The sequence below is a fragment of the Anarrhichthys ocellatus genome, unplaced genomic scaffold, assembly GCF_004355925.1.
Source record: "Anarrhichthys ocellatus isolate YVR2014 unplaced genomic scaffold, GSC_Weel_1.0 scaffold46, whole genome shotgun sequence".
Taxonomy (NCBI): Eukaryota; Metazoa; Chordata; class Actinopteri; order Perciformes; family Anarhichadidae; genus Anarrhichthys; species Anarrhichthys ocellatus.
Window position 1 is genome coordinate 913,620 of NW_022280076.1, and position 20,161 is coordinate 933,780.

The following is a 20,161-nucleotide window of genomic DNA, read 5'->3' on the forward strand; positions in this document are numbered from 1 at the left end:
GCAATATCTGTGCAAATCCACAAAAGACAACAACAAGAACCTTCTCACAGTCACCTGCATACTTCCTTCTCACTTGTAGTGCTAGCTTCAGGCAGAGGTGCTAAACAGACCGATCTGTGCACAGCCGTTTACGGTGTAGCCCTATTTGTACTCAGGCCTGATGCCCCCTGAGACTCCCTAACTGAGGAGTGACTAACCATGAGACTGTGAGATTAATCATGGTTTACAATAAAAGCAAAACAAGTCAATACCTTTTCTTTCACTGGGGGCCAATCAGAAGTGCAGAAGGCAGGAAAGTGACACGGGCACACACACACACACACACACACACACACACCGCAATACACTGTTGTCGGTAATCCAATCTCAACCACGGCATGCTAATACATCACAATCACCTACTCAGTCTGGGTGGTGCCATTAGAAATACATTGTCTCCATTACCACAGAGAGTTTGCGTGTGTGCGTGCGCTCATGTGGCAGTGCATGTCGTTACAAGTGTGGGTGTCTGTTTGAGAAGTAAGGCGCTCTCCATCTCCCTGCAGACTATTTCATATTCAATTACATCTCCCTTACATCACTGGGATTGATGTGTGTATGCCACATCAATAATGGCCCAGATCACTTGTCTGGGGTGCAGAGAGACATTAGTAACATTTAGGTTGTTAGCACCTTCATTAGAGGGAGGCTGGAACAAGCGTCTGAAAAGAAGAGAAGGAAAGAAAAGAAAGTAACAGGTTTGTTTGTGCTTGCATTGCTTTCTCTGAAAATTTGAACCAGTGGATTTTTGGCATTACATAGTCTGGATATAACTCAGGCTGAGGAAGTCCACTTTGTACATCATTAAACCTGCACAACGTTATGCCGCTGTGTTATTTTCTAACAATCACACTTTGTAAAATTATGTAAGAAAATCTCATGGTTGTATTCACTTTAGTATATTTGTATCAGGACTACTCAAATTGCGGTGCACAGGCTACGCCGTTGTCCCATTTAATGAAAAACGTACTGTGAGGTACTGAAAGTGGACTGAGGAAATTACAAATTGCCCAGAATATAACTGCAAGACTAGTCTTACATAGCCCCATAAGAAGGAACACAGACAGCACGCACCATAAGTTATCATGGTTACCAATGGAAAAAAAGGCCTGAGTCTAAACCCGAGTTTTTGCAGTTAAATTACCGAATGTAGTAACTTTCACAGTCATTTCAGTGGAACAGCAGGTGATGGCCAAATCATGTTATCGTGACATCTATTGGCATAGCTGGCACCTTTGCACACGTCAATCCTTTTGCAAATTAAGATTAAAATTAAGATTGCATTACGTAGGGAGCGGATCAAGAGTGCAGTGTTGGTCATGTATAATGTTTTGTTCTTGTTCCAGGAGGATGGGCCTTGAGGCTAATTCTGAGACTAACTAATTAAAGATCAGGTGAGTGAATGTCCAAGAAATGAATGTTTTTTTTTTGTAAGACCACACAACTGTTCATTCAACCTTTTCTTCCAGTAAAGAAGCTGTTCTCACACTTAACTGAGACACATCATGCTGTTATTATAATACATTTGTCACCCGTTTGTCTGCTCCAATGGACATTGTTTTTCCCAAATGAAATTGGCACCATTCAGATTTGGCCCTAAGATGTGAGCATCATTGGACCTGTAAAAGTGTTTTAAAGGTACAATTCTGACATGTTTCAAGCTGTTATAGAAACATTTGCTGTCTATTAAATAACATAACTAACTCATCCCGTCATAAAAATGGAATCTCCTCTGACATTTATTATATTTGAATATTTATTTTGACCTATATTCTAAAATTACCAGGGCAGGACAGCTGTGATGCATGGGCCATCGGACAAGCAAACACTGCAAAACTTTCCTGCTCGATTAGCAAAAAAAGAACCCGCGCCCACATGCACGCACACACTGTTGACATAAATTTACTGCAGTGGTAAACCTGAGGTGACCTCTCAGACAGGAGCAGTGAGGAGTGACACACCAAGTCAGGAGAATTAGCACTGCCGAAAAGAACATCATTAGTGTTGACACTTCATTAGGTAGAGACCGAAAAGAGAGGCAGAGGAGGGAGGAAGAGTATGTCAGTCAGTCAGTGTGCATCCAGTACAGATGATGACAGCTCAGCTGGACAAATGAGGCGCTCCACCTGCCATAACCTCAAACCCATGACATAAAAGGACACTTGTATAAAGTCGCATTTCTATCACATCCTTTCTTAAAGGTAAAATCTATAACAGAATATGGCATCTCCTGCTGGCATGCTGGCACCCCACTACCTCCATCGTACATCAGCAGAAAAGGATTGTTAATAGTATTTTAGCTCCAAAAGGTTAACTTGTTATTAAGAAAAATCAATACATGTGAAATGTAGATGATAGATACAGACAATTGTCAAAAAGATACACTGAAGTAAATCGTGTACAACAGAAATAGGCCTATTGACATCATTTTTTTAATGACTGTATTAGGTGATTATGTAACTGACCTCTATTATTACTGTTAAAAATGCTGATAAGGCACATCACTCCCGCGGTTTGAGTGAAATACCTGTGACCCCGAGAGCCACAGGACACATTTTAAAGAAGCATCAAAGACAAAGATTTGCTCAACTTGCAATTTGATATAAAAAAGAGGTCGTAATTAATAAAGAAACCTTATTATTTAGCTATCATGTTGCATTGGTATAACATGCAAGGAAAAGTTTAAAAGGTTTTCTGGTTGTCACTCACCGGAATTCACTTAACCTCTTAAGTGTTCAAAGAACAAGAACATATTGCCAATCTGGATGATCACGTTCATCCCATATAGTGCTTTTATCACATCTGTGGTGTTTGTAAAATGTATGTCAAGATGTATGTCCTGTTTACTGCAAACCAAATCTACCTATGTGTACACATAATGTCTACTGAACCCGAATCCCATTGTGAAGGATTTTTATTATAATCTGTAATCTGGGGGGGAAAATGTATTACCTATTATTCTAATATAATATTATATATCATTAAATGTTGTTAAGAATGCAGTTTAGTTGCATGGGGACATAATTATGTAGGAGACAGGTGAATGACAATAATGCAATTCAAATTTCATGACCTGTCAAATTACAAGTTTGCTGTGCGCGGCAGAGCCTCTATCTCTGTAAGGCACACTATTGGACAAACGTCGGCACAGCTCCACTCAGCTGTGGCTTTATGATTATCCCAACACACATCCAGCAATTTCTAGCACCCGCCTAGACTACTCTGAAAAAGGAGAAAATGGAACAGTCATTTGGAAGAATGGTTCCAGAGCCAATGCCTGTCATATTTAATTGGTACCACTCAATCTTACCCACAATTTCTGTCTTTTTTCCTCACCAAAAAGATACCATCCCACATGCTGATGAGCCAGTTTCTTTGGCTTGGGTTCAGTCCACCGTGGTCTCCATCCTCATTAGCTGCCAGACTCCCAACACAATGAACGCCTAGTCCTCTTTTAAGATTCACGGTGGAAGCTGTCCTTGCTTAATTTGAGTTTACCTCAATAGAGCTCATGGGTTCAAGATTTGCCACTACAAGCCCAACTGCAAGCTCCACTCCCGGGCTTGGCTCCAGGAGAGGACCGGGTCTCCCTTTTCACTTTTTTGCCATCTACATAGAAATCTTTGCTGGCTCCTCATCTGCAACCAGTTTGCCACGGGATACCTACAATACCAGGAGATATTTACACTACAACACCCCTTTATCGCAGTAAATTACATCAAGAAAAATGAATACAAATAATTCCTTTGCATCTTGAGAGTAGGATAGGACACACTGCATTGTCCCTATTTCTGATTATGCATATATTGGTAGAGATAACAACAGGACCAGGTAAAGGGAACAAGGAAGTTATTTGTTGACAGAAGATGCCAAGTCTGCTTTTTGTTAGATACAGAGAGAATCACCATGACCCAAACGCTTTGTCAAAACTCATTGGCCAATGTTGCATGTTGTTGTGCGCAGGTGTGAGGTAGATAGACAGAGAGAGCGAGGATGTTGTCTGACAAAATAGAGTCCACTTCATTTAGTATCAAATCTCAGCAGCAGTGCAGAGAAAACAGGAGAACAAAAGGGAAGAGAAGGGAGAAGAGATAAGCAAAAAGTAATCAGTTGGGGATATCATTGATAAGTCTGTAAAGCTGCGATAATACAACAAGATTACTGGACTTTTCAAGACATTATAGCTGGAAATGTCCAAAACAGAATGATAGGAAATCAATGTAATTAACAAGGTTGAGAGGGGAGAAGAGATTTGTGGTGAATAATAGATTCTGTTGGTATTATATAGAATAGGCTGTTTACACTTAGTCACATTAAGGCCTGTCTTAAGGCCATCTGTTGGTTCAAGTTGTAATCTCTGTATTGATCCTTTTAAATCATATAAACTGGTTGATAATTATCGACTGATAACGTTTTATAACGAAGGATTTTTGTCTTACCTCAACGTTACCTTGCCGTGCCTCATACTAACTTGTGTCTTTCCGTGTCTTGTCTTGCGTGTTCTGTCCCTCTCTGTCCTGTCTTTACCCTCCCTCCTCGGCCTCACACTGTCTTGTCTCGACTTATCGTGTCTCACCTAGTTATGTCTCTTCCTTCTTTTAGTTTGATTTGATTGTACAGCTCCTACCCCGCAGCTTCCGAACATCAGTTCAAATTTACTATATCTGGAAAATACCATGGCTAAAAGCAACTGATTAACAGAGAGGACTGTTAGCCAATTTCTTGGAACCATGTTACAGATGGCATTCTTCCATTCTGTCATGGGGAAATGCTGAGCTGCTAATGTGACAAAAGTTTTGTGATAAGATTGTTGGCTGAAGGACACAAAGTAGGGACAAAGGCTGATCCGTCTGTATGATGTGGGTCTCCTTGGTCTACAGTACCTTCTTAAACATTTGCTGGAATTGTCAGGTTGGCATGCGCAGCGATTGGTTATTCTGCCAAGCAGTTGTCAGACCAAACACGCTGATGCATTAAATAGATCAGGAAACATTTGCATACTGGTTAACATATAATTGACCTGACATGCAGTCATGCATTTCCTAGCTGCAAACAGAACATTCCTCGCCTGCTGTCTTCTATAATGTATGTATTTTGTTTAACGACAGAAAATTTAACTCTGTCAAGCACATTACGACCTTGGGAAACCAACAACAACTCATATGAAGTTCAAATTCAGATTGGTACATTGTAGAGATGCACCCGTCGCTCGGCAAGTGGTTGAAACCAGCCGGTTGTATGCTGATCATCCATTACCGGTGACCGGCCGATCAGTGTCATATATCCAATTTGATGGATATTGCCACAAGGTGGTTTTACATTGCGCAGACAGCGTCACAGACAGCAATGTCACAGCCACACACACGCAACATTCTGGCAATGTGGAGTGGTGATGTGGCGTGGTGATGTGGCGTGCGGGTTGGGGTAAGCGTACTTGAAATTATAATAGGTTCGGGTAGACAGGTCAAAAAATGACAAAGCAGCATTCTAAGTCATGAATAACTTACAGGAGCATTGCGATGCATCGCGTGCAAGCGTCACTTTCCACCTTCTCTTCCCCTCACTGTCACACTCTCTTTCTCAAATGCCTACACACAGAAAGCAGCGTTCAGTCCTGACAATTGATCAACTATAAGTTGACGGTTTGCGAATCGGTTTCAGATGGTTTATTAACGCATATTTTTGTGGGTTGGGCAGTGCAGATTGGCTCTCATAATTCCAAGTTAGATTGAGTGCGCTTAAGTGGAATTCATTTTCAGTTGGAATATATTTGTTCAGTAACATGGAGCACTTATATTTTAAGGTCCGGTAACTTGGTGCAGTTTTGGAGAAAATGTAAGTTATTTAATGGTAATGTTTTATCTTGAACATACACAATTGAATTTAAATTTGCCATGAAAATATTTGTGTATGCTGTTTATTTTCTTCACCAAGAAAATTGCAATCGATACATCTCAAGTAGATTGTAGACCTTTCATCTAGTCCCAAGTAACTTACTTTACTTTTATACCTCCTGCAAAAAGGACTGGATTTCTGTTTTGAAAAAACTAAATTGTCCTGACCCTGAGAGGATTACCTTTTCCAGAGCTCACATCTAACACTCCTTTTTTCCACACAGAAAGCTTTCACAAGGTTTTCCATTAGAAAGATCCCTGTGGTTCCTTGTCTGTTAACAGAATGCCTGCAAAAGACCTTGCTTTAAGTCCAATCTGTCTGTTAAACAGGGTTTGAATGACAGGGCCGTTAGGACCATGGACCTTGGTGCTTGAGTCACAGAATGGGCAACAATGGACAGGAGCAGATTTTTTACAACTCTAACCGTGTCAGAGGTGCACACACATAACTCGCCGTGTTACCGTACAGCTCCATCTCTTCAGTCCCTGCTGCAAAAAACGGATTTAACGCTTTTGAGATCAAGCTTTCATTCGACCAAGTCTTTCATCCTCCCTTTCTACTTTTCTCCCTCTCTGCTCTCCTTCTTTAGCTTTTCTGCCTTTGGGCTTTTTGTGTTAAAAATGTTGTTGAAAGCTTGAGAGCTGAAAGGTGAATGGATGCCACTCTTGGTAAATTGACCGTGAAGGACATTCCGAGAGCAAGAGTGGGAGGGAGTAAAAGAGAAAACATGAGCGATTCAGTGGGAGAAAGCACTAAACAGAGGACCGAAGAAAAGGGTGAGGATAAAAGAAAAGGTAAAATTGGACAACGAGGGACAGAAATGGAGAGAACAGAAAGAAAAGGAAAACAGAGAAGCAGGTAGAGATTGACTGACTAGAGATGTTATAAAAGAGTGGGAGAGGTGAGAGTGAGGAAGAGGAAGAGGAGAGGAAAAAAAGCTGTAGCTGCCAGTCACACTTCACTACTTTGTCAAACTTCGGTTCTTGCTGCCTTCAAGGCCCAGACATTAAATGGTGTGAATCAGGAAGAACAGGGATTCGAGGGCTCCAGGGACATGGAAGATTAACAGGAAATTGCAGGGTGAAACTCTGACTCAGAAAGTTTGAACCTGAAACTGACTCAAAGAACCTGACAAATACAACTTTGGAGCGTAATAGGACACTGAAATATTCACGAACCTTGGTTTGCCCACAGCATGAAATAAGTATGAGACTGATGCATTTGGGTATTCTGTGCTGAAATACTACACTAAACACAGGACATATTTCAGGATTTGATAGTGTGTCCTCTGTTAGCAAATATGCACTTCACCTGTGGTTCCCTTTGGCGAATCATTTATTTGAATTGTTTGCCTTGAAAAAATTTGCATTTCGAGACTTTGACTGGTTAAAAAAAAACAAAAAAACACCTCTGCCGCATTATAACAATGTTAGTTATGAAAGTTTTAAGCACATGCTTACTGTTTATTTCACTTTAAATTAATGTATTGTCATTATTACATTTTAAATGTAAAGCTAAAGAACCCAAACATCTCCTAATCCTTATTTAGAGCATTTTGTTTGAATTTTGCTCTCATCCTAATTCCTACAACACATTTAAGATAAAGTAAAGCATTTACATAATCCTGTTTGGTCACTAAGAGTAAGTGAAATATATGGCATAAAAAAAAATGTGTATAATGTACTGTACCTTTAAGTTGTATGACAGGCTGTGTCAATCATTTATTTAAGTTGACAGTTACTAGCCTCTGTTGGGCAGTAAGGCCGCCCTTACCCTGCCCGAACTCAAAAATGTACTACTATGTCTCGCTATACAAAGTGGATAAAATACTGTTGGAAGTCTTGTTGACAGGTAGTGCTACGTTTACACATGCAAGCCTTATACAACTTGCACTTAAGAGTTCTTCATCGTCAAAAAGTCCTGCCTTTTCTGCAGTAAAGAAAAATGTCAAAGTGATTTGTACATAAAAAGAGGCTTACCCCAGTAGAGAAACAGAACTAACAGTGCTCTAAACTGAATGCTAGCTTGCGAGCCATGGGCAGACAGAATTTATTGGTGTGGTTAAGGGTTAGGGTCCAACATCTAAACAAAATGGCATTTGCAAGTAAGATTTTCATGTTGTTCAGCTGACTAACTATTTAGCTATCTAGCATGCAAACCAGCGAATCCCCAGTGAATGTATTTTGTCTGGTTACTGTGCAACAAGTGAAGTATCGATGGTGGACATATCCACTTATTTAAATATCTAGAATAGACGATACAGAAACAGCACCGTAAGAAATGCCTAGCTGAGACAAAAGTCTATAATTCTGTTCAGTTCCTACACACCAGCACATTTAAGTGATATCTCTGCATCTGCAGGTTCATCAAGCATATAACATGATTTACAGTTTAAAGAATGACCAAAGCTGATATGAAGGATGGTGAGAGATAACAGAGGCATGGAGCAAGCTGTTTTGCACTGCAGAGAGACAAGGGATCTCTGATACAATCTCCTCTTCTCTTGTCTTCTCCGTATATCTACTGCACCTGCTTTTTTTCCCCCCATGTGCTATATTTGTATCTCCACCAAATCGTGTCTGCAGAATTTATTCATAGCACAGGTTGAATTTCGCTGAATCAAGAAGTAGACATGTTCTCACATTTTTTCGATGTTTCTTAATTTAACATTAAAAAATGATGTATTTTCACACAAAACAGCAACAATGACCTCGGTCTCACATCGTCTTAATATAACACAAACAGGTGAGAAGTAAATCAGATTCTGAAAGATTTAAAGCAATGGCACACTTTAGGAGAGATTAACCTGTTCAATAAACACAGCGGAATGAAAACAACAAAAAGCTTTAAAGCACTTTTTTTGTGTAAAGAAATAGACAAATACGGCATATTTTCATTTTATATAAAAGTGGTAGAATTGACGCCTTGCGGTTGTATGCCTCTGCTACTGTATGGTATCCCTTTGAATGTGGCTGCAAAGGGCTATGTTGATCTCCTACTTGGGATGATATTCAGCTGACACATTTTCTCACAAACAAACGTTTAGGCCGGCACACAACACAAGTATCCACCTGATGGGTCAGTGAGTTTTGATGGAGAGTCGTGTCATGGTGAACTGGAAGGGGGCCACAGATTAAGGAATGAGGTGGCGTCTCGCTGTGGGTGTCTCGGAAGCAGCCTCCAGTTATTTTATTAGCCAGACAGAAACACTGCGGGATGCTCTCTAATACCACCGGTGATTTACACATATTCAGGGGCGCGCACACGCGCACGTGCACACACACACACACACACACACACACACACACACAGAGCCACAGCCTCCTTCTCTCAAGGATACACAGACACTGACCAGTGAGAACACACACACACACACACAGACTGAACCTTCCTGACAGCCCTCCCTGGGTGTGTTTCTTGCAGAGCTTCGCAGCGATTAGCCATTATTTCACATCAGTGAGGCTGGCAAAGTTTAAAGAGAGTTGTTACTGTTATCTTGACAGGTAGAAAACCAACTCCCCTCTGCCCTGCACAGAGAATGTGTGTGTGTGCTTGCTTCATTATGTATGTTGAGTACTTTCATTGTCTGAATGTGTGTGTGTGTTGAGTGGGTCAAAACAATGTCTAGTGTGCAACTTTTAGCAGTAGACAGTAATATTGGTGCCATCCTGTCGACCGCAAGAGCTGATTGTTGGCTTGACTTGACTATTCAACCCGAACGTTTATGTAAGAGTACATAACAATACGGACACACAATATGGAGATGCTTATTTAAATAAAAACATTTGGTAAACATACCTTGATTGTGTACTCATGGAGTTTGTTCTGCAAGCAGGTGACATTTGCATTTTAATAAACAAATGTTTATTTGGCTACTTTAAATAATCATAATTTGCTTTGTTTTAGTGCAGAAACTATTTGTTGAAAGGACGTTGATTGGTAACTATTTTAATAATCCATTAATCGCTATTAGTCATTGCTCAAGAAAGAATATCAAACATAACTGGTTTGCAGATTGGTTTTCAGCGTTTTATTATTTTTAAATTGAATACATTTGGGTTTTAGACTGTTGGCGTGAAAATCCCAAAAGAATCCCCAAAACATCTCATAGGGATATTAGAATTAACTGTTTTTACCTTTTCTTGCCTAAATAATTAATCAGTTTATTGAAAAAGTAATTGCTGTATTAAATAATCATGAAAATAATTAACAGTTGCTGATATACTTCGTACTTTTATGCCACCTTTCCTACAAGAGCGGCATTTTTGACAAGAACAACTGCTATATCACAAAAGTGCTCTACTTTTTTGCCAAACACAACTTGAATCTATACGTAGTTTATGAAAAGATTTAACATTTATTGTTCTCAACCCTTGAGGGGATGTCTTTCCAAAAAAAATATACACATGCATATGAAGAGAGGAACAACTTGGTAGCTGAAACAAGCAGTGCCACGGAAAATACCACCGTAAACATGAACTCAGACTGTACATTTCACAAAGACATTGAAATGCAGGCCAACCATCAGACTGAAAAATAATCATTCCATCTCTTTTAAAGTATGAACTTGAAGTTATACTGAACAAACAAAAGCATGTTTGAAAGGTGGACTGTTTTGAAAGATCTGTTGTGTTGAAATGGGCTTAGTCAACGACTACTTCTATCATCACTTTTTAATGGTCCACATTCATCTTTCGCGTCTACCTAAGCGGATCCAACAGGAGTTATCATAAGCCCAGAGATTTCAAAATACTTCTTCTGAGCAGAGTGACTTATCTGATGCCAGAGGCTGAGAGACGTATCAAATGTAGTGAGACGCACCAGCCCATCGCACCTCTTATCCTCACATGCAGACTCTTTCCAAAAGAACCTCATACCCCACCCAGATTTATCTCATTTCTATTTTTTGTTTTGTTTTGCCTCGCTGTGACCCAGTTAGAGGTTGCCTCGGTGAGAAGATCCTCTCGCTGTCGCTGGCCGCTCTCAAAACATTTCAACCACGATTTCAACCAGTGAAAATATAGTGCTGTTGATATATATAGTCAGGATTCATTCACATGTCATGACTGGATGGTTTATTCTTTATCTCACTCAATTACAATTAGACCACCAAGAGCCAGTAAAGTGACCCCGCATTGGGACCCTCAAATGAATTTCTCATGCATGAGTCTTATTCAATATCAATTCCATTCAATATTGATGACTCATTCAGGGCTTATTGTCTACAATAAATGATTGAATAATGTGAATGAGCTCAATTTTTTTCCACTTGTTCATGCATGACACGGGTTCAATACAATCAATAACTCATTCTCCTGAAATCTTCAACAGACGTTCCCCTCTTTAAAATGACCACATTCCTGATCGGGTGTTTGATGGTTTCCATCATCCGACGTATTTTGAGAAGGTTGAAGTCACATCTTGGTTTTGGTGTTGACCTCTCACTGAGAGGCAAAGATTTTTCAAAAAGCGTGAGGTTGAATAACATGTAAAATGTTGTGCTAAAAGGAGCTTCTAGACTGGCAGCTGGAGAAACGACCAAAAAGCATGCAAGAAGCTCCCTGCTGATGAAATTCTTCATCAACACTATGTGATGGGCATACTGTAATATAAATTAAAATAGTAAAACAGTGGCCATTACCACTTTTAAACTGGCTTATATAGTAGAGGCAGGTCAGCACTCTACCTGTAACCTGCTTGAGGCATACGAAACAGGGAGCTAGAATGGGTGTATTTAAAGTATCAAAGTGGCCGAGGAGGCCCCAGTGCAGACGTCTAAATCCGCCTCTGTTACAGTAGAAGGCCATGCTATCCAAATCCTCCATGATACACGGCCAGAAAGCTTAAGTGACTAAGTGCACCTCCACCCAGGGGAATTAGGGAGGGAAGAGGCCTTGAAGAAGAATTATGGCAGATTCTGAATTATTGTCTTTTCCCAGCTGGCTCCCTTTGCTTTCCTCTCTCCTCCCCCTGTGGCTGTGAATATATCCAAATCCCCCTTGCTTTCCCTGGCTGGCTGGTATATTTCGACCATGTAGAAAAGCCCTGTAGAGGTTTAACGGATGGTTTTGTCCGACTCAGAGAAACTAAGCGTAAGGCTGGTGCCAGGCAAAGAAGATGTGATAGTAATAACAGGATAAAGAAAAGATGCCGCCAGATAAACATCAATTTTAGAACTTGCTGGTTTATGTTCCACTTTATCATATGGCGGGATACTGTGCTCTGAATTAAAGTTTACAGACAAACCAGCAGAGAAAAAGAGAAGGTGGATTGAGTACTGCATCTCCAATCAGCATGATCTGTAATTTTCAGCAACATTTTGAAGCTTTAGCATCGCTTCCATCAGTTCCCATCAGAGGAAACAGACAAACGGACAATGAAAATCTTTACAAAAAGTGCATTTGATTTTACTGTACCTGAGAGAGAAATTATTTCATCTCACCGCAGGCTCTAAGTATTTGCTTTACAGGAGGCACTTTGAAAGATAAACTTTTAATTTGCACTCTTGCGCAGGCACTAAGGGTAGCTGGAAAAGCCCCTTTAATGTTTTATCCCATCTCCGTAGCAAATGATACAGATATTTCCTATTCCAATAGCCTTGGAGGGGAACAGGAGTGAGTGAGTCTGCGGGCATTTAGGATGTGATTTACTTTTTTAGGGATGTGCATGCATGTGTGTCTCTGTGCATTTGTGTGCATCCCTGCTTGCGTGCGAATGCAAGAAAGTGCGTGTTGTCAATGAGCACCGACTCAGCTAACCTCCTCCTTATTCATGAATCCCCTCTTTTATATGCAGCACGGCATCCTCAACATGAAAAGAGCTACCCTAATTGGAGACTGCTTTCTATGTAGGTTCCGTTGCACATTGCCACATCGGAAATTCACAGAAAATAATAATAGCACTGAACAGCATAGGGAGAGGGGTGCGTGTGTGTTTGTGTGCATAATACAGAGCTGGTGATAGAAAATGAGAGGCTGGGATGGAGGGAGGCAGACAGAGAGAGAAACCGAGACAGAAAACGTGATCAAGGGTAAGCTGTCGTCTTCCATTTTCGATCTGAATGATTCCATTATCTGGACATAATCCGTCCAAGATGTGCTTATTCTTTATTCCAGCTCTGAAATTTCACAGTGAAAGAACCCGTTTCTGTCACTGCATCTCAATCAGGTCATTGTCTTACTTTTTCAAGGGCAAGCATGCTCAGCCGGCACTCAATAAAAGACAACAGCGGGCCTTATACAGCTTAACCTCTACTTGAGGACATTGATTATACATCTCATTTGTTTGTTAAGGCTGTACATGCATTCTCTCTTTCCCTCTCTCTGCACAAACACATACCAACCCCCCCCCCCCCCTCCCATTTACACACCTTTGGGAAGTTGGCTGTCAGTGGGAATGCTTGGAGCTGCGGTCATACTGAGCCTCTGAATGGGAATTCAGCTTTACGGGCCAGCTAAGGTAACGGATTGGTCTCTGCAGCTTAGCATGAGCGAGGTGCTTGGTCAGATATTGGAGGAGATTTGAATGTGGTTTGCATGCATGAGAACAGCAACCCAGAGGATGACTTTGGCTGGCATGGAGAATAGGGCATAAAAGAAGAAAGGGTTTGAGGGTTTGGTGAAGAACGAAGTAAAAAAGAGAAAAGGAATTTGCAAATGACTGGAGAGAAATAAGAAAAAAAGGAGAGGCTGGAATGGTTTGAAATGAAGAAGAGAGATAGAGGAGAGGGGCAAAAGAGGGAGAGGGCCTTAAAGAAAGAAAGTGGAATGAGGCATAGAATGGAAGGAGACGAATGTGAATAAGGCAGCGGAAAAGGAAGTAAGAATGAGAGGAGGAAGATTGGAGGAAAAATGAAACACAATGAACGAATTTCACCAGAGGCATGGATTGTCTATCCAGAACATTTCCCTTTCAGCACCATCAAAGACGGCAAAACTTGCAGATGCTGCGCTTTTTATCTCTTCATTCTCTAACTCTCTCTCTCTCCACTTCTGTTTTGTTTCTCTCCAAAAGACCACTGAAATGACTGACATTCGAGGGTGACCTCATTGTGGTTTTCTTATTCGGTTATATTTTCCTTCCAGAAAGCAAGCTTTGCCTGCTGTCTCTCGCCAACAATATCACAAGAAATTGCACTGATCTGGGACAAAGATTAATCTCCTTATCTCTTTTAACAAATCCAGGCCTAAGGGTGTGCATATTATTAGCATTTGGACCTCTATGGTTTAATATCGCTCCACCAGATATGACTCCTCACCGCAGACAAAGACTTTGTGATATCTTTGGTTCCACGTGACAAAGAGATGGTGGTCTTTTCTGCGAAGCCCATCAATCATTCATGAACAATTAGGCAGCAGAAAAAGGGAGATTTGAAGTTTATTAGATAAGGGCAGTCTATTGATGTGGGGGTTTGATCAGATGCCACTGTCTCATTATGTAGTCATTTTTGTGCGGTCTGTGTGCTTTGCTATAGACAAATCCACCAGCTGATTTATGAGTTGCACTCTCTAGCAATGCCACCTTAACTGCTGTGGCATACTCAACTGATAGCAGATTCACTAAATGCGTGTGAAAGCACAAAGGGTCCGATTGATCACAGTCAGCAATTATTCCCTTCTGACATATAAATGTATATGAATGTTATTCAGACACAATACACTACTCTGAGATTGGTTGAACGGCTGTTAAAGAAATAAAGAACATGTTCTCCGACCTCCACAAGATGAAGTTGAGACATTACTTTTCAGAATTAGCTTTGCTGTAAATATAAATCAACACATTTGCAATCTATGATTTTTTCCATTGCAATCAGATGAAATTTATGTTTTCTTTATCAACTAATCTTTCAAAAATGAATTGTTTGACCTATAAGATATTAGGATATGGTAAATAGAAAGTATGCATCACCGTTTTAGCAGTTGGTCACAGCACAGTCCAGGAAGATGGTTAAAATGGGCACATTTTCACACTTTAAAATTCAAGTGAACTGTTTTTAGATCAACTGTTGTTTCAAAGGTATTTAAGCTGTGCAAATGCAGTTCAACACAACACCAAAGCCTTACTGGGGTTTACAAGTGAAATTCCATCACAGTGATGACAACTTGTTTATTTCCACCTGCAACCTGAATTAGTCTATATTTGGAATACAGCAGGTAAAGGATCTGAAACTTGGAATGCAGACAGCCTGCTAATCCCTAAAATCCAATCCCTATGCAGCTTCTACCACGTTTTACTGTGAAAGATATTGGCAGCTCTACATTCATAGCCTCAAGTTCATATAGATCATCGAGCCCCAAGACCTGTCAATCAGCTTGATGCTCTGTCTATCATGAAAAGGCATCTAGCCTGCAGCTGAGGTGAGTAAGGTGAGTTGTTGAAGAAGCAGATGGTGAACACAAGCAATCGTCAATGAGAAGTGAATGTAAATAGTTATTAGTGTTGTTTTCAATTTCTGTATAACTGCATCGATAAAACGCACACCTACAGCAACTGGTATGGACACAGAAATGTTCTAAACATTAGAGAAAATGTAGAGCTATTCATCTGGTATAATGTGAAAAATGTATGCAATTCCAATGGCAGAATTTCTCCTGCACAGGCTATAAAAATGAATCATCAGGCACCAAAATGCAATACCAGAAAGACTTAATCCAATGACTCTATGCAGCGTTTACACGTAATTGTGTTTTCTGTCGAGATTAATGGAACCGCAGTCACATTTTTGCATCACCGAGAATCTGGTTCTATTTAAAACTTTGAAGTCTTCTAGGAAATTTTCTGAGTTTACTTTTCCTTCTTGTCCTTCTTTCAATCTCTCTCCTGATAATGTCCTCCCAGCGCAGAGGCAGAGAACTCAGCTACAAAAACAGATAGAAAAATCACTGTCTTTGTCCAGAAACCCAGAGGCACCTGCAAACATTTCATACTGAAAAACCTCCCTGAATGCTCAGAGAATAGAAGCCATCTTTCTCTACGTCTCTCTCCTCCTGTCTCCCTTATTACTCTTCCAATTCTAAACTCTATGATCACGACTCATTTTGTGGTATCGCAACCAGATTGGAAGCCAATCACGCTCCAATATGCACAAGTGTGAAGTGTCATATTGTATCTTATAGTTAAACATGTGAAATGATAAACATTTAGAGTTCGTGGGAGAAGATGAAATATTAATATTTTTTCAATGTATATAATTATGATTCCAAGCAGGTTATTTGTGTGTGTCTAAAAACATGTTTGGAGAAGATCTTTAGAGGTAACATTTTAAATAAAGACAGGCCTGTGAGCTGTCACCTAGGGTAAAGTGAAGCGAACTGATGATTTATATTTATTCAAACAGTGAACAGTGTACAATAGTTCCTGAGAGACTAATACACAAAGCACCATCTTGTGGGTACAATGCTGCTTTTGTAAAGCTGCGTGTGTGTGGCTCAACCATATAGGACTTGGTTGTTATTAGGAAATCAGGCGAATGTCTGGAAATTAGTTGGTACCCTCAAACCTTCTTTTTTAAAGAATTTCCATTAATCATTTCTCAACTTTAGACACCAGCTTGACAACATCATTATTGAAATTAAAACCAAACCTGCTGCATATGAACATTTAAAAAACTAGCCAGCAGAATTAACACAACTGTTATTATTAAAAATGAATGTGAACAAAATAACATTAGGTCATTTTTACTGTAGGAGACAAAACTAGGACTTTTTCTGTCTTTTCTTTCCATATGCACTTTTAATTAAGCTTAGCTGGTGCAGTGTTAGAGGTTACGATCACACAGATGTGAATACAGGGAGAGATGTGGGAACATTAAATAAAGAGCACTTACAAATCTCAGCTCTGCATTCCCACAGAGCCCTGAAATAAAACTTGATTTGTCAACCTAAATTACATTGGCTTCTTACAAGAGACTTTTCCCAACTGACAGAAGAGGAAGCATGTTTGCGATAGTGGGCAAGGAAAATAAATTGACATTCAAATAATCCTAATCGCTTTCTCTGGGAGCCCAGTGGTGAGCATCTCAGGGGCAAGGCAGCATTAAGATAACATGGCCTGTCATCACAGCTAAAAGTGTGGGAGCAACGTTCCTACTGTATCTCCCATCAAATGCGTGCCGGCTGAAACCCCACTGAGCCCTCTCGACCCGATGCAAATGAAAGAAGGGATTTGAGCGTGCAGGCATAAAAAAAGAGTGAGATGGGAAATATATAGAGAGAAAAGAAGAGGGTACGAGGAAGAGTGTTGCTTCACAAAAGTTTGATATGATTTGTTTTCGAAGTTATAATAATTGTTCCCTCTAAAAGCTTTTTTGGGTAATAATATTGCAGCATTAGACGTATTCCAGTGTAGTTTAAGTGAATCAATGCCCACTGCTTGATACATGCATTTTAGAGTAGGCACACCAAACTGTCTCCATTATGACAAAATTACTTATTTGCCATTCAAAAAGCAGGAAAGAACACACTCACTGGTATATATGCTGTCAAACTGTGGCCAGCAGGAAAGTAGACGAGTAGACAGACTGACAGACGCAAGTACAGAAGCAGCAGCTGTGACAGGAAAAGCATTTCTACACGATTCTCCCACATCACTCAAGGCCAAAACAGGCATTGAAGACTTCAGATCAGATTGCTCTAATTAGAATTCTCTACAAGGTGTTCAAGGTAAGGCAGTTACAGGAAAACGTATAAGAGAGGCCCACGGGATATGTTTTCTTTGAGGGTTGGTGTCAACGAATCACTGAGGTGTCACACTGGTGGATCAAAGAAACAGCTAGGTTTCCAACATTAAAGCTGCAACTAACGATTATTTTCATTATCAATTAATCTTTTTTTATGAATAATTAATTAATTAACCAATTGAAAAAAAAATGTCCATCAACATTTCCAAATGTCTTGTTTAATTCCACCAATGAACCTAAATATAATCAGTTTAATAATTCACATGACACAAATATCAGGAAGTCTAGTTAAGAAGCTGTAACTAGGTGATTTTTGCTCTTTGGGGTTAAAAATGACAAAATAGTTAATTTTCTGACTGTCAACAGTGGTGGTCAGCTTGCCAATATTTGCTACATTACATCCTTCATTATCTTCATGTACATGTCTTTGCTTCATGACTTTAGTGAGCTTAAAGTTGCTTAGAGGTGGGGGGGGGGGGTTTACTGGACAGAGTCAGGTTAACCGTTTTGCTTGAATAGTCTTTGTGCTAAGCTATGCTACTCAACTCTCACCTCCATACTTAACACACAGGCATGAGAATGGAACGATTTCATCTTATTCTTGCTGATGTAGACCCAACATTTCGTAATGCTGCTGCTTCACATTAAAAACATTCAACCAGGTTGATTTTTGCATGCAATGTACTTCTCACAGAGGTTACCATTATTTTGTTCATGCTTAACTAAAAATGGATCTTCACAACAAGATATCCGTGTTTTAGTCAGCGGATATGTTTTAAATATTGCAGTGAAGAATGGAACGGTGAACATTGAGGAAGAAGAAACAGCCACAGTGAGATGTTAGATGAAGAGCTGAAGAGCATAACATGAAGACGGAGAAACACTGTAAGTGCAGACATCCTCTTTCCAACAGGAGGCAGTGGGAGTTTTGGATAATGTGATCTTAATTTTGACAAACACAAAATGTACCAGGTGTTCCCTATTGAGCTCGACCCATGGCTGACATCTCTCAGTTAGATGGTGGTCTTCCCTTACAATAAATGATTTAGAGACGGATGAGAAAAAGGAATTGGTGGGGTCCGATATAAGAGGGGAGCCAAATTGATTTCTCTGGGACCAAAATGAAATGAGACCAGGATGAGAGTAATTCTCTCCAAGAGGCAGCCCAAGTCATTCTGCAGGACAAATCTAGAAATGTTCCTGATTCAAGGAAAGAAGCAACTCTGGGCGTTGCAAAATGATAAGAAATGGTGAGGGTTTAGGTAAAAAGATGCTTAGATTACGGAAATTGATCAGACAAGATTTTGATGTAGCAATGAGTCATTTCCTCTTTTTTTATTTGTCCCTGAAGGGAGGACTGTATAGAATGAATCTCCACTCCACTGAAGGAGGACCGTATCCAGCCATTCTCTATGAAGCTCCAGCTGTATGCGGCATGATGACTGCCACCATTCATTACTCATTCCACTCTGACTTCCCTATTTTTGATTATTATTCTCCAATAGTCTCACCCTAATTTGAACCACTTGCTTGGCTCTCGAGCTAATTAAACCATGCACCACAGTTCGGGGCTTAATGTTTACAAAGGGCTTTGGCACACTGTACTATACAATTCTCCCTCCCACCTGTTTGTATTCAAATCTGCACTCATCTTGGTTTCAGTGTTCACAGAAGTCAGCACTTTCCCTCATCTTTTAAAAGTTTTAGACCTCGTTTTCTGTCCTCTCATCCTCTTATTTTCTCCCCCCACACAAATGAATAATAAATGGGGCATCATTGGGATTGCTATTTCAGATGAGCAGCTGCGTTTTGTGAGTCAAATGCCCTAAATTTCGCTAGACATGTATGGAGTCAGTGGCAAAAGTTTTGAGGAAGATTAGTTCTGGATGGTTTGTTAAAATCCCCAGCGTTTGAGGGCCTGGAAGATCATCTCAACTGTTTAGTCATCGGGAATTGCAAACTAGCATGCCGTTACAATAAATGCAGCTAAAACTTTAATTTAATTAAATATTTACATGTGTATGTTCCCCAAGCAGTTTAAACCAATCAGAATCAAGTGCTAACAGTATAAATCAATCCTCTGATCTAAAACATAAATATAACCTGCAGAGGTATCTATAACTCATATAATGGCAACTTTGTACATCCAGATATGAACATACAAAACAACATAACCTTATATACAGTACAAGGCTTGGTGATACTTCAATATAATCAACTCTTTGTGAAAATATGATGTTGTTGTTAATGTTTTAATAAATCAAAGCAAATTGTAATTCAAAGCTAAGTTATCACAAGTTGTTAGACAAGTAAACTGTGGCTTTGATATGCACCTTAGTCTTACGGAGAAACAGGAGGATGGACAAGCAACAATTTCACTGTTCAGGATGTTTGCACAAAGTCTCTTGATTTGTTATCATATATATATACTGTGATAGATGAGTTTATGCATATCACCCAACCCTATCTAATCTAATGCAAAGCAGTATAGCATATCTCATTTCATTGAACTTCAATTGGATTATAATATACATATGTAGAAAGAAAAAT

The 20,161-nt window shown here is 39.9% G+C and overlaps 1 long non-coding RNA gene across 1 annotated transcript; it reads left to right on the forward strand.

The window, feature by feature from the left end:
- The first annotated feature begins 12,835 nt into the window (after positions 1–12,835).
- LOC116395300 (uncharacterized) lies at positions 12,836–19,388 on the forward strand. The gene is made up of 3 exons (XR_004213506.1): positions 12,836–12,964; positions 18,400–18,496; positions 18,963–19,388. It is a non-coding gene; the product is annotated as an uncharacterized LOC116395300 (long non-coding RNA).
- The last annotated feature ends 773 nt before the right edge of the window (positions 19,389–20,161 follow it).